This window comes from Netta rufina (genome assembly GCF_964035555.1).
Source record: "Netta rufina genome assembly, chromosome: 4".
Classification (NCBI taxonomy): Eukaryota; Metazoa; Chordata; class Aves; order Anseriformes; family Anatidae; genus Netta; species Netta rufina.
In genome coordinates, this window is record NC_140127.1 from 20,312,918 (window position 1) to 20,324,939 (window position 12,022).

Below are 12,022 nucleotides of genomic sequence, written 5' to 3' on the forward strand. Positions count from 1 at the left end.
ATAAGAATACCAAGTCATCGACACCAGGGAAAAACAGTAGTGTTAATGTTTTAGTCAGAAAATGTAAACTGACAAAAAATTAAAGGACAACACATGGATTTCTACACAGCTGTGCTGCCTTAGGAATACATAGGTCACATAACCAGAGCTTCCCTAGAAGCAACAGATTGCTTTGCCTACCCTTTAGCTAGCATTCCGTCTGCTGTTCATCACCTCAATGGGAGGCAAAGGCCACTTCAAAACAAAACCAACCGCTGCCACAAGACACCAACAAACCAGGGAGAGCAATGCACGAGCATTTCAAGGTAATGATATACCCCAGCCCGAGCGAAGGGTCACCCCCACAGTTTTAACATTCTGTTGCCTGTGCCAAGCGGAGCACGTTGTCGTTCTGCAACGCCTGGCATTTACTAGCTGACTTTTAACTGCTGATGAACAGAACCGTGGCAGGAACACAAGGTGCTTCCTGTAGGTTCGAGAAAGCAATGCACGAGCTAACATGAAGCTAGAATTATGAAGTAAGCAGCTCTAGAAAGACCTCAGGCCATTGCTAAGTATATTCACCATGTAACTATAAATGCTGTAAGGGAGACCCTGGCTTTGCTCCAGTTAACAGCAAACTCCACTGAAGTCAATAGATCCTGAATTTTCCTCAAGACTGTATTGGTAATACAATTTCTATGTTAGTTTGGAAAGAAAATTGCCCAAGAAAGGAGCACTGAAGCAACTGAATGTCTGTTTTGTGTTGGTTTTGTTATATCAAAAACTATGAGTACTGGCAGAGATCAGAAACCCCTTCTGTAACTGCCCCCGCTACAGGGCACAGCAGACAGTAGGAACCCTTCTCTAGTATCTAATTGGCAAGTTAACCTGGAGTCAAATTTTATGTGACTCCAAAGCTGCAACAGCACGTTTAATAATTGAATTATTGGCCCTTTCAATATGTTTATACAGCATAATCCCTTGCTACATCCAGTAAGTATCAATCAGATCCAAACTTGAATCCACACATTTTACAGAACCAGTAGTTGCCAGACTGATAGGTAGCAATTGGTGCCTCATCCACATACAGTAAACAGGGGAGATATCTAAGAAGGTTTTCAGATCTACAGGTATCAAACACCATGCTATTTATTTGACTGGATGCAAAAAGAAACGCTTTTTAGTTTTATCAGTCCCAATTAGTGTGATCATTAAGTCTTTAAGTCCTAGCCAAAACTGACCAGTAGTATTTATCATTCTCGTCATTACAGTGAAATCACATTCCTTTGAAAATTACTGGTATTTTTTCTATTTATCTACCCGGAATATGATAACATTCACTGAAAGGGAAACAGAAAACTGAATGAAATCCTGCTTGCACGTCTTTGATTCACAAGCTACTTAGGCCAAAGAAAGCAATGCTGGTGACATATGGTCTCTTACTCATGTATTTTTGTCACTCCAAAACAGAAAAAGAAAAACAGAAGTTTCCAGGTTAATGTGCAGTGATGAAACCATGGAAGAGCCTGAAAAATACTGCAGGTGTGATTTTTGGTTTAATCTTGTTGGTTAATATTGGGCACTTTAATTCTTTAGCAGCTCTGCACCCATAATTCCCAACTCTTGTTTCATTTGCATCAATATGAATGCCATATATAAAATAAAGCACTACAGAATTGTGCCTTCTAGTATTATATTTAAATTCTGCTTCTTTAAGAGTCATCGGGAAGGAGCAAAGCTCTGTAACGCACTATTTAATATTACCAGAAAGTAGAAAGCATGCGTGCTAAAATAGCTCTAATGCCAAGCAGCCCTTGCACAGGGACGTCATATCTAATTGCAGAGCTAGTGCATGGAGGGTTCCACTGCAGCAGTGCCATTACATCACAAGTGACACCACAGGGGGAAGAAGAAGGAGAAAAAAAAAAAAAAAAAAAAAAAGTGTTGACTGACGACCAGAAATGCGTTGCTAGGTTTATCCTCAGAAGAGATGCTCAGCAACTTGTTTCTTGCTGCCAACACGAATAAACTTTGAAGCCATGATTTCATCACCCACATGCATGCATAGCACAGCAATCCTCCTACATTTTCCATCCATCAGAAGAAAAAAAAAAAAAAAAAGTGATCCACTTTAAAAAATAACACAGGAATAATGTCATTATTTCTGTTTCCACCAGTGAAGAATTACCACAGTTGCACGCAGTGACTCTTGATACTTTACCCCCACCAGGACTGAGCTGAGCGTGCAGCTGAAACCAGCTCTGCGGGCATGAAGCACTGGGGGCCTGAACACATCGTTCTGGGGGGGCGGACACATGGCAGCAGCAATTTGCCAGATACACCCAGAGCATGCAGTGCCCCAGCTGATGCTTCCCAGCTCCTGGTCTGGGGTTATCGCTCGCAACTGTAACGTGAAACATGTACAAATACTGCCTTGGCTCAGGACCTGCTAAAGGCTTTTCTTACAGCACCACTGATTCATCTGTTATAGATAGGTGTTTTTCTACATGTAATGCGAAATACTTGAACAGGTGAGCATCAGCCCTTCCCCCCCTTAAACCACAGAAGAGAACAAATTAATGCGTTCAAAATGCCTAAGGTAGTAGAGGGCAACACGTACATGCCATTGAAGAGCTCTGTGCACTATTTATAGATGCTCTTCACCTGCTACCGGCAGAGCCAGCTCTGAGGTATAAGGCTCAAAGCAACACTACACACAGTCTGAAGTACTGAAGTCATATCCCACCAAGACCATAGGAAAACATCTAGGACTCAAAAAAAAAAAAAAAGCCACACATCTTGCTAGCCACCAACTAATCCACACCTATGTTCTGAAGCAAGCAGACTCCTGAAGAGGGGTACAAGATTTTTGCACCTATAATTTAAGTCAAAGGGAGCTCTAAAAAGCAATAGTCAGAAAAAAGTATTGGCCTGAATCTATGTCAGCATCCAATAATAATTTCTGATCATTACAGTTTTAATTTTAAAACCAATGGGTTTTAAGCTGTTAAAAAAGCCTGACTTTCTAGTAGCAAAAATCACTGATACATGGCAGCACCTTAAAGCACTGCTTCCTATCCAAGCTCTCTTCATTTTTTGCAACATGCTCTTTCTTTGCTCCCCTATCTCATTGCATGGCCACAAACCGAGCAGTTTGAGCCAGGATTCAGCCCCCTGCAGCTGACCTGTCCTTTAAGGTCTGAACCTTGGTCCTTTAAGGTCTGAACCATCACTTTAATACAGATGAAAGTCACTAGATTAAGCTCTGCCACTCACAGATATTTTCACAGGCACATGCTGTACCTCAGGTAACCTGCATTGCTCAAATATCTGTGCCTCTAAGTATGCCTGGGGGCGGGGGGGAAGAAAAAACACCCAAAAGGGGGATGGCAGGGTGATTACCCATGGAGAAAGAGCAGTCCATTTGGGAAGCAGAGGCAGACAAGAGCAGGGAGAGCTGCTGGAAGCCCTGCAGATCAGATACATGGCCTAGTTAACGTAGTGCGTCTCAGCCACTTCCTTCACCACATGTACCCAGCGCCTCCACTAATGATCTTGCCCAGGAAAGTCTTAGAAAGGCAACTGTTGAAGCCAGATCAGGCTAGACAGCTAAGACAGTGAGACCAACAGGGGAAGACAAACTGCTGTAGCAACTTCAACAGAAGGCAACCCGACTGAGATCCTCCAGGCTCGGCAGGCCTCCTACTGCCCGCTCAGAAGGGCATCAGCCACTACTCCCTTCTGTTCTCCCACTCCTCCTCTTCCTATTGACCCCGAGAGGATTGCTGAAGGCAAGACAGCAAGGCATGGAAGGAGGAGCCATTTTACAACTGGAAGACACGAGAAATCTGTTTTAACCCATTCAAGGTTACACTCTACCTCTTGCATCACCTAATCCAGACATCTAAGGGCACTACCTGCAGCATGCTATCACAGAGTCATCTACATTGGAAGAGACCTTCAGAATCATCGTCAAACCATTAACCTGACCAAGCAGCTTGGTCATCATTACCTAAAACCCAAAACTTCCACAGATGGAAGATGCCTCCTGCAGCAGGCCATAAAATACGTGCTAACTAACACCTTATGCAGCACATGATTAATGTTGGTTAGGAGGTGCTGAGGTAAAACATCCTGACATTCTCTCACATGGGAAGACTTTGGCAAGTCATTTTTAAGGTCTGGAAAATGCAAAACAGAAATTGCTGAGATGTGACGGGCAGGCAAGAAGAAAATCCAACCTCCAGGGACACTTTGTGTTTTTGAGTTTCCTGAACTTTGATATTTTTTATCAGAAGGGGGAAGGATTGTGAGGAAGAAGGGATTTACTTGCGTTTAAAGGCACTTGTTCTACATGCTGATTTACCTGTCTTCACATTGTAGAGAGAGAATTTCCCTTCGAGGGTAATCCCTACGGAAAGATTACCCTCAATTTTTGTCCTGGATTTCTACACTACTAGAAAACTTCAAGAGCTAAAGTTCTCAACTACAGTATGAATCTTAACTCCACACATGCCAGAGTACAGCAATAGGAGATGTATAAATGCTAGTTTTAAGACTCTGTGTTTGCATATATACACCCGACAGTTTCCACAGTAGCTATTTCAGATGCAGTAAATACTCTTCAATAAAACTGAGACGTTTGTCATAGCTATGTTTCTGTTAGGTTTGCCCCTGATACAGTTAAATCCTCTCTCACAATAAAGCCATTTTTTCCAACCATTTTCTGAAAGCCGTACTCTTGCTCCTAAATTTACTGAATAAAGGCAAGGAAAAAGGTACAATCAGGGAAGGTGTGAGAAGCATAATTAATTACACTCATTTGGCATTTTCTCTTGCTGTTAAGAAACTTATGTCTGTGCACAAGTTAATGGTGTCCTTTCAATGTGCAGAAATAAACCAAGATTAAAACTAGGAAAAGAGTTCACGTATGAGCTTAATTTTAGAATTAAGCCCGAGTAAGAGCAGCACACGTCAGGACTGTAGGATCCAGCTTTGTGGCTAGCTACAATCTGAGGCTGCTGATCTCTGGCTCCCGTCCCACCTCATACTTAAAACTGAGTGCCGTATTTGTCTTTCAGCTGTTGCTGTTTGTCATGACCCGGTAAACACGGCCAACTCTGCCATAGCAACTGCTGCTATAATGCTAAACCCAAGCCACAGGACGAAAGAAAAACAGATATAAAATACAGTAGTTTATGGAACATAAGATGACAATTGATTTTTTTTTTTTTAATGCTGGTCTCTTAGAGAAAATATTTGGAGGGTTTGGCACTTGGACCCCAAAGAGCTGTATTGTTGTCCTTACTTGTGAGCTCATCAGTTGTTTGTGTACAAAATCTCATCTCTTGGGAGACCACAGACATATCAAAACTGGGAGAAATTTAAGAAGAAAATAAGGAGCCCCATACAGGATGGGCAATTTTGCTCCCTGCCTTGCTTTTCTCTTCCATAAAGGCACTCTGTAGCTAGCAGCAGAATTTTTCAACCCATTATTTACCATGGAGGCCATTCTTAATGTCTGAGGTAGAATAATACTTTTAAAAAAAATATAGGGAACAACTGAAAAAAAGGAAATCCGATTTAAAGATCATCTAGATGAAGGCTGTAACTAATGAATGAAGTACAAATCGCAGTCATACAGACATAGGCGTTTTCTTGATTACCAAGAAATCACTGTTCTTTCCTTGACACTTCAGTTCTCATTCTTTTTCCAGATATAAACTTTTACCAACAAAAATAAATCAGAAGGGGGAAAGCATACACAGGCTTGTTTCCACAGAGAGAAAATGCACAAACACACTTAGACACATGCACTTGATTTTCATGGAAGTTGGCAGAAACCTCACCACTCCAAGGTTTCTCTTATCGTCCAGTAAGAACTAAAAGAAATATTTTATTAATCCCCTCAAAAAGTGTTTTTTCTTAGAGAAACACTGTTACCATCTCATGCCTGAGGGATTTCTCTAGTCAACACAAATTATACTGTAGATCTGTTCCTAGTCTTGAACCTTGCAAAGTTGTCTAGAATTTTTGTCCCATGAAGGGCTGCAGATCAGTCAGCTCCTTCTCAAGTAGCAGCACAGGCAACGTCCACACAAATATTCCTCTTCCTATAATTTGCCTTTTAATCTTGTTTAGTTAAGAAGTAGATGAGGGCTAATTCTGTTGGACCTGTAGTTGCTCTTCTTTAAAGACCACACTTTTAAAATTACAATATATATTCCTATGAGTTAGCCTAGCATAGCACAGCATCCTGTGCCCGATTTAGACTCTGCACACAGTAGGTCGCATACCGTGACTGACACTAGGATAACAATGACAAAATGCATGTCCCCAAAAAAAAGGAAGTTGAGAAGATGCAACACCTTAGTAAGATGTACCCAGCAGGAGCTGACTGGGTACATCTGAAACACTGGCAGACAACAGCCACTGAGGATCTACAACTAATGCCATTTCACAAACTAACGAACTACAGATTAACGTACCCTGCTCCCAAAAAGCTAACATTCCTTCTGTCACTTCTGTTGACTGTTCCCCTGCCTTTCATCACTGTACTTCCCTCAGAAAGACAGCCACCCAGCCTTGTTTGCGTTGCCAACGCTTGGCTTGTGTCACGTAAGGCAGCACGAGACATACAGTTAGCTACCACTGGCATCCTGTTAAGTTGATTTTGGCCTACATGCAGGCACCCCTCCAGCTGTCAGCCCATGCACCCCCCCCCCCCCCCCCCCAAAAAAAAAAAGACATAACCATAGCCAACACTGCAGTCTTTGCCCTCTCAAGATGTTTGGGGTGAAGAAACTACCCTGACTACTGCAAAAGGCCCCAGACAAACAGTAATAAGGCCCCCAAAAAGCATTCCCATCCACTTCTACCAGGGCCACAGGCAAGGCCCCAACACCAGGCTGTTAGCAGTGTACAGGAGTCAACGTGCACGCTGCCACGTGCATGCCTCCCTGTGGCCACTGCCAGAGAGGAGCCCAACTGAAGGGATCGCCACCAGCCATTAGGAACAGTCTAGTAGTAACTCGCGTTTTACCCATATTGTTTAGAAAGAACAGGAGGGATACCTCGTTGCCATCCCTTTAATGAGGATGATAAGCTTCCCTCTGGAAAAATTAAGGAGGTCAGAGTTACCATGTAGGGGGGGAGGAAAGAACAAAAATGACATCTAAACTCAAACATACATAGAAATCAAGAAATGAGACTATTTTAGAAATAAAAAGTGAATCTTAAAGGTAGTACTGGGTTTCTTAAAAATTATGTTATGGTTCTCATTGATACATGTCATTACACACCTAATGAAGTATTTCAACTCTTTGCCTGAACGCAGTCCTATAATAAGTACCACGAACGGGATTTCATAAATCTAACATTTTTTATGTGCTATTTGTTCAGATTATGCTTAATGGCAAGCACATCAGATAGTTGTTTAACAGCTACTTTATGGTGTTTAAGAAAAGTTATATATCTAAGAGTCAGCATGAAGCATACTGGACTGATCTGCTGCACTGGCAGGCAGCCCTGCTAACTTCTTTCCAACTTTACTCTTCTGGAATGAGCTCTTTCAGTTCCCAGTGCCAAAATAGGCTTTAACTTTAACCCAAGTAAGGGATCAGCTTGCCAAATTTGAAGGTGACGTTTGATGCTAGCTATTAAAGGGAGCAGAACCACTGATGACTGAATGAGCTGAAAGGAAAAAAACAACTCCCTTCTCACAGTCGCCCTGCAGTCCCAGTCCTTAGGATTCTCCCCCAAAACTTCTGCTGGCTGTCAGCACAGAAGGACAAACCCTGTTCCATACACAACATCCTCACAGAAAACATTCAGCTCTCATAAAAGTAATGAAGCATGAAATTGGAGAAGTGCAGTAATTAGGCATGAAAATTGAGAAGTGTTTTGCAACTTACTTTTTGGCCAGGAATCATAGTTACGATACGAGCTGACATTACATCAGGCTCACAAAGAAAGCAATAAAGGACAAGAAATTTCTTCTCAAGTCATAACAATGTCTAACCCTTGTGAGACAGACAGAGACACGGTAGAAATATGGTGATAGAAACATCTCAGGTAATGTGGTAGCTGGAATCATAAGAACACAGATGGAAATTCAATGTGTATATGTTATTTTGCAAAACAGTTTCCAAAATGAAGCTGAGGGGTACTTCAATGCCTTAATGTGATGCAAGCATCTCATTCTATTCAAAGTGTCTTTAGTTTTTAGTTTGTTTGTGTGTTTTTTTTAAACACCAGTCAAGTTATGCCTCCAAATCCTCCGTTGCACCTTTTTTTAAAAATGAAAAAAATGAAATGCAAACAAGAAAATCAGTGCATAAGTTTCAGATAAGATAAAAAAAAAACAAACAAACAAACAAACAAACAGAAGGCTTTAAGAATAGAAGTTTTCAATTTCTTCTTTCAACTTGCTTAGGAGTTTATGAAGTAGAGTTCCAAAATATTTAAGATTAATATTTAAGATTATTAATATTTAATAAAAATTTACTTTCCACTTATTTGCTTGTTAATTTAGATGAGATCTTTACTCCCCACTCACTAACTAGGAAGCTTCTTGGAGAAAGTAGGCTTAAGCCTTTGTTTTCATTTTTTTCCATTACTTTCAGAACAAATTTATTACCTTTTTAAAGAAATTAATGAGAACGGAAATACCAGACAATGTGTTCCTGGCTTAATGAGCCTACAGACAGAAAACTTGAGAAGGTGCTCATCAGTGGCAGCTTGCTACTCAGCACCTGATCAGCAGAGAGATGTATCAGAGCCATGAGAGAATGATGAACAAAATCTTGAAATGAGAGGACAGTTGAGCTAAATCTACATTTCACAGTAACCACAAAGCTGGGGGTAAGGGAGGACATGTAGAAATGCCCTTCTCCACCTCACGTGGCTTTCCCAGCTAACGCCTGGAACAGGGGTACAGTACCAGAGTCCCACTCCTCCTCTCTTTGCCAGGGGTGTGAGGAAAATAACAGAGATCCTTTTCATACCAGCTAGGAAAATGACAGAGTATTTCTCCTTCGCCATGGAAAATGAAGGGTACTGCTAGTGTACTAGACATCCACCAACCAAAAGCTGATAACAGAAATTTCATTGGGATTCAAGCTATTAACTATCCCTGCTCCTTATGAGGCACTTAGAAATAACTCTAAACTGTACATGAACAGCTTGGGAAATCATTTAAAAATAACTAGCATTTATTATAAGTAGATTTCCTATGTACACATGTGTTTCAAAATAGAAGTCAGGCCATGCAGTAGGGAATTTTCTGGCCTTCCACCCCTGGAGAGCCAGTCTGATTGCAGACTGTTCCACCTGGGCAAGGGAGTTTTTAAGCTCCGCTTAGTTTCCTAGGCTGTTCCTGTCTAACCTTCACAAAAAGAGGTTCAGTTCAGTACACGTTACAGAGACTAAGCTCCAAGATAGGACAGGAGGTTTAGCAGACTTCTGGCTTAAAATGCAGAGCCAGAGGAGTTTGTTCATTTCTGCTTCTGCCAGGGTTTATTCTGGCTCTGCAGCCTGCAACAGAGCATTCTGTGATTTTACAGGAGGATGAATCACCGTCAAATATTGGTATTTTTTATTACTAAAGAGAAATGAAATGCTATTAATAACTTGTTTGTCAACACAAACTGTGGTACTTAGCCAGAAAAAGACTTCCTTCCAATCTAGGCAGGGATGCACTGGTAAAGAAAAGGGAAGCTGACACCCAATATTCTGACATGGATTTGATTGTCCAAAACTAGTGAGGTGGCATAGCATGCAACAATGAGTTTGCACATCTTGCTGCTATTCTGATGCCTAATTTTTGACCCCACTCCAAGGATCTCGAAGAATTGAGTGATAGGAGTAACGTCAACACAGCTGGGATTCTTGTTTCTGGTTCAGTAAAAATAATTAGATGTGGAGTTGTGCATTTTTAGATTGCATTGAGTAGAAATATAACATTTGGCACAAATATCAAATGAAATGCTAATCTACAGACAGCAAAAGTCTGCTTCAAACGTTATGGTTAGTCACACTACGAAGCAATCAGTGAAGGCTACTCTGTGCGTAAATTCACGGCACAGGCATGAAATTCAGAAGACGTGTATTTGCAGGTTAGAAAAGCTTCAACAGCTATGATCTTAACAGCTATGATCTTATACTATAATGAAACAAGAAGTATTAAAATAAATTGTTTTCTTAAATGGACGCTTCAACAGCGCAATAAAATAAAACTAAAAATGTCACTACTATGTATTTACAAAAATCCATTTCCATAGCTAGAACTATTATGAAAGCCAAAATAACGAGCAGAGTTACACCTGGGTATGTTGTTTGAAATGTGTACTGTCATTAACTTGGGAGATTCATCTTCCCGTTTCATATGATTTCATTACAATGAACTTTTAATTTCAAGATCTGCTTATTTAAAAGCTGCTCAGTATCTTTAGCAAAGCCTGTGCCATGACAATATTCTTCTGGGTAAGATCCTTTAAACCCAACAGAGGGGAAGAAAACAGCCTTTATTTCACTTCTAGGATATACCTCTAATACGTGGAAAAAAAGGCTTTTGCTTCAACCCAGCTCAGCTGATCATCTTGGTCCAGTGTGAAAAACAACAGAAGACCTTCAGAGAGATAAAAATGTATACACGTTCTGTAAATAGGTGAAAGGCTTTCTTAAAAGCAGCCACTGAAAGGAAACTAGGAAACAGCCTTATGTCACATGTATCAATCAATATAATATTGCCTTTTGAGAGAGAAAGAGAATTATAGGAAAAAGAGAGTGCCCAGGCTTAAAGCTGAACCAGTGATGCATCAATAAAACAGGATCTAACAGTTGCCATCTGAACAGCAGCACCTTGGAGAGCAAGTCACTCTTCCATTAAACAAGGTAGGAAAAAAAAATGAAAATCTTTAAGCCATAGCTCAGTCTCACCTGGGCATATAACTTCCACTGCAGTTAAGAGCAATTACCTGCCTAGTAAAAGGTTATACCTGCCCTCCACCTACACATATATATTAAGTTGGGAAGGGGTGCAAAAGCAGATCGCAGTATAGCGAAGAGGCAAGAACAAACCTGATGGGCACTTCAGCCATCTGAAGCTGTTTTCACCAACTAACAGCTGTCCCCAGATGATCAGATAACCACCCCGTAGTTACTTCACCAGCAGTCAGAACACATAGCAGGATTTAAATGGGATTTATGAAATAACAAAAATAAAGTAAGCTTAAATATTAAGATCTAACCCAATAACTTACTATCAGGAATTTGGAAGACACATCTCAAATGAACCAGTTATTATACAAGTATCTAGTTTTTGGCACTGGAAACTGAGAGTCTGAACATGGGTTTAATCTGATACGGAAATTCTTACATTTCTTGTTCCTTTTCTATCAAAGAGGACTGCATGACTCATTATTTGAGCTTGCCAGTACTCAAGAAAAATTAAAAGGCAAATTGCACAAGAAGGAACTCTTAAAATGAGTCCATCTAACATGCTATACATTCCCAGCAACAAAGAGACATTACAGGATTCACTAGGAAAAGAAGGGGTGAAGGGTATACCAAACATTGGAGTGTTTTCACTCAACACCAGTATTGGAGAGGAAGGAAAAAGAAACTGAAGTACTAAACAGCGATAAATTCTGACATTAAACACATAATGAAACGTGGCAGGATGAACCGTGGAAGCAGAGCATCAGTATATTGAAGGCACATATTGAACCGTGTCAGAACATATCAGGGTATATACACTGGTCACAAGCAATGAGAGTTTTTTTCAAAACTTTAAAACATACAAAATATTTTAGCCACAGAGATTGATATGTCCCTGAACTAAATACCTGCCTTACTCTATTTCTTTGAATGTGCCTATGTTCCTTAGCATAAGCTAACCTCTCCCCCAAGCTCATGGCAGCTGTCAAGCCACAAGCTTTCTGATATGGGTCTGTTCTCTCAGGTTGTTTTTTTGTTTGTTTGTTTTTGAGACAGGTACTGCCATTTCTCTTGTTCCACTCACGGTTCAAAATATTTCAAA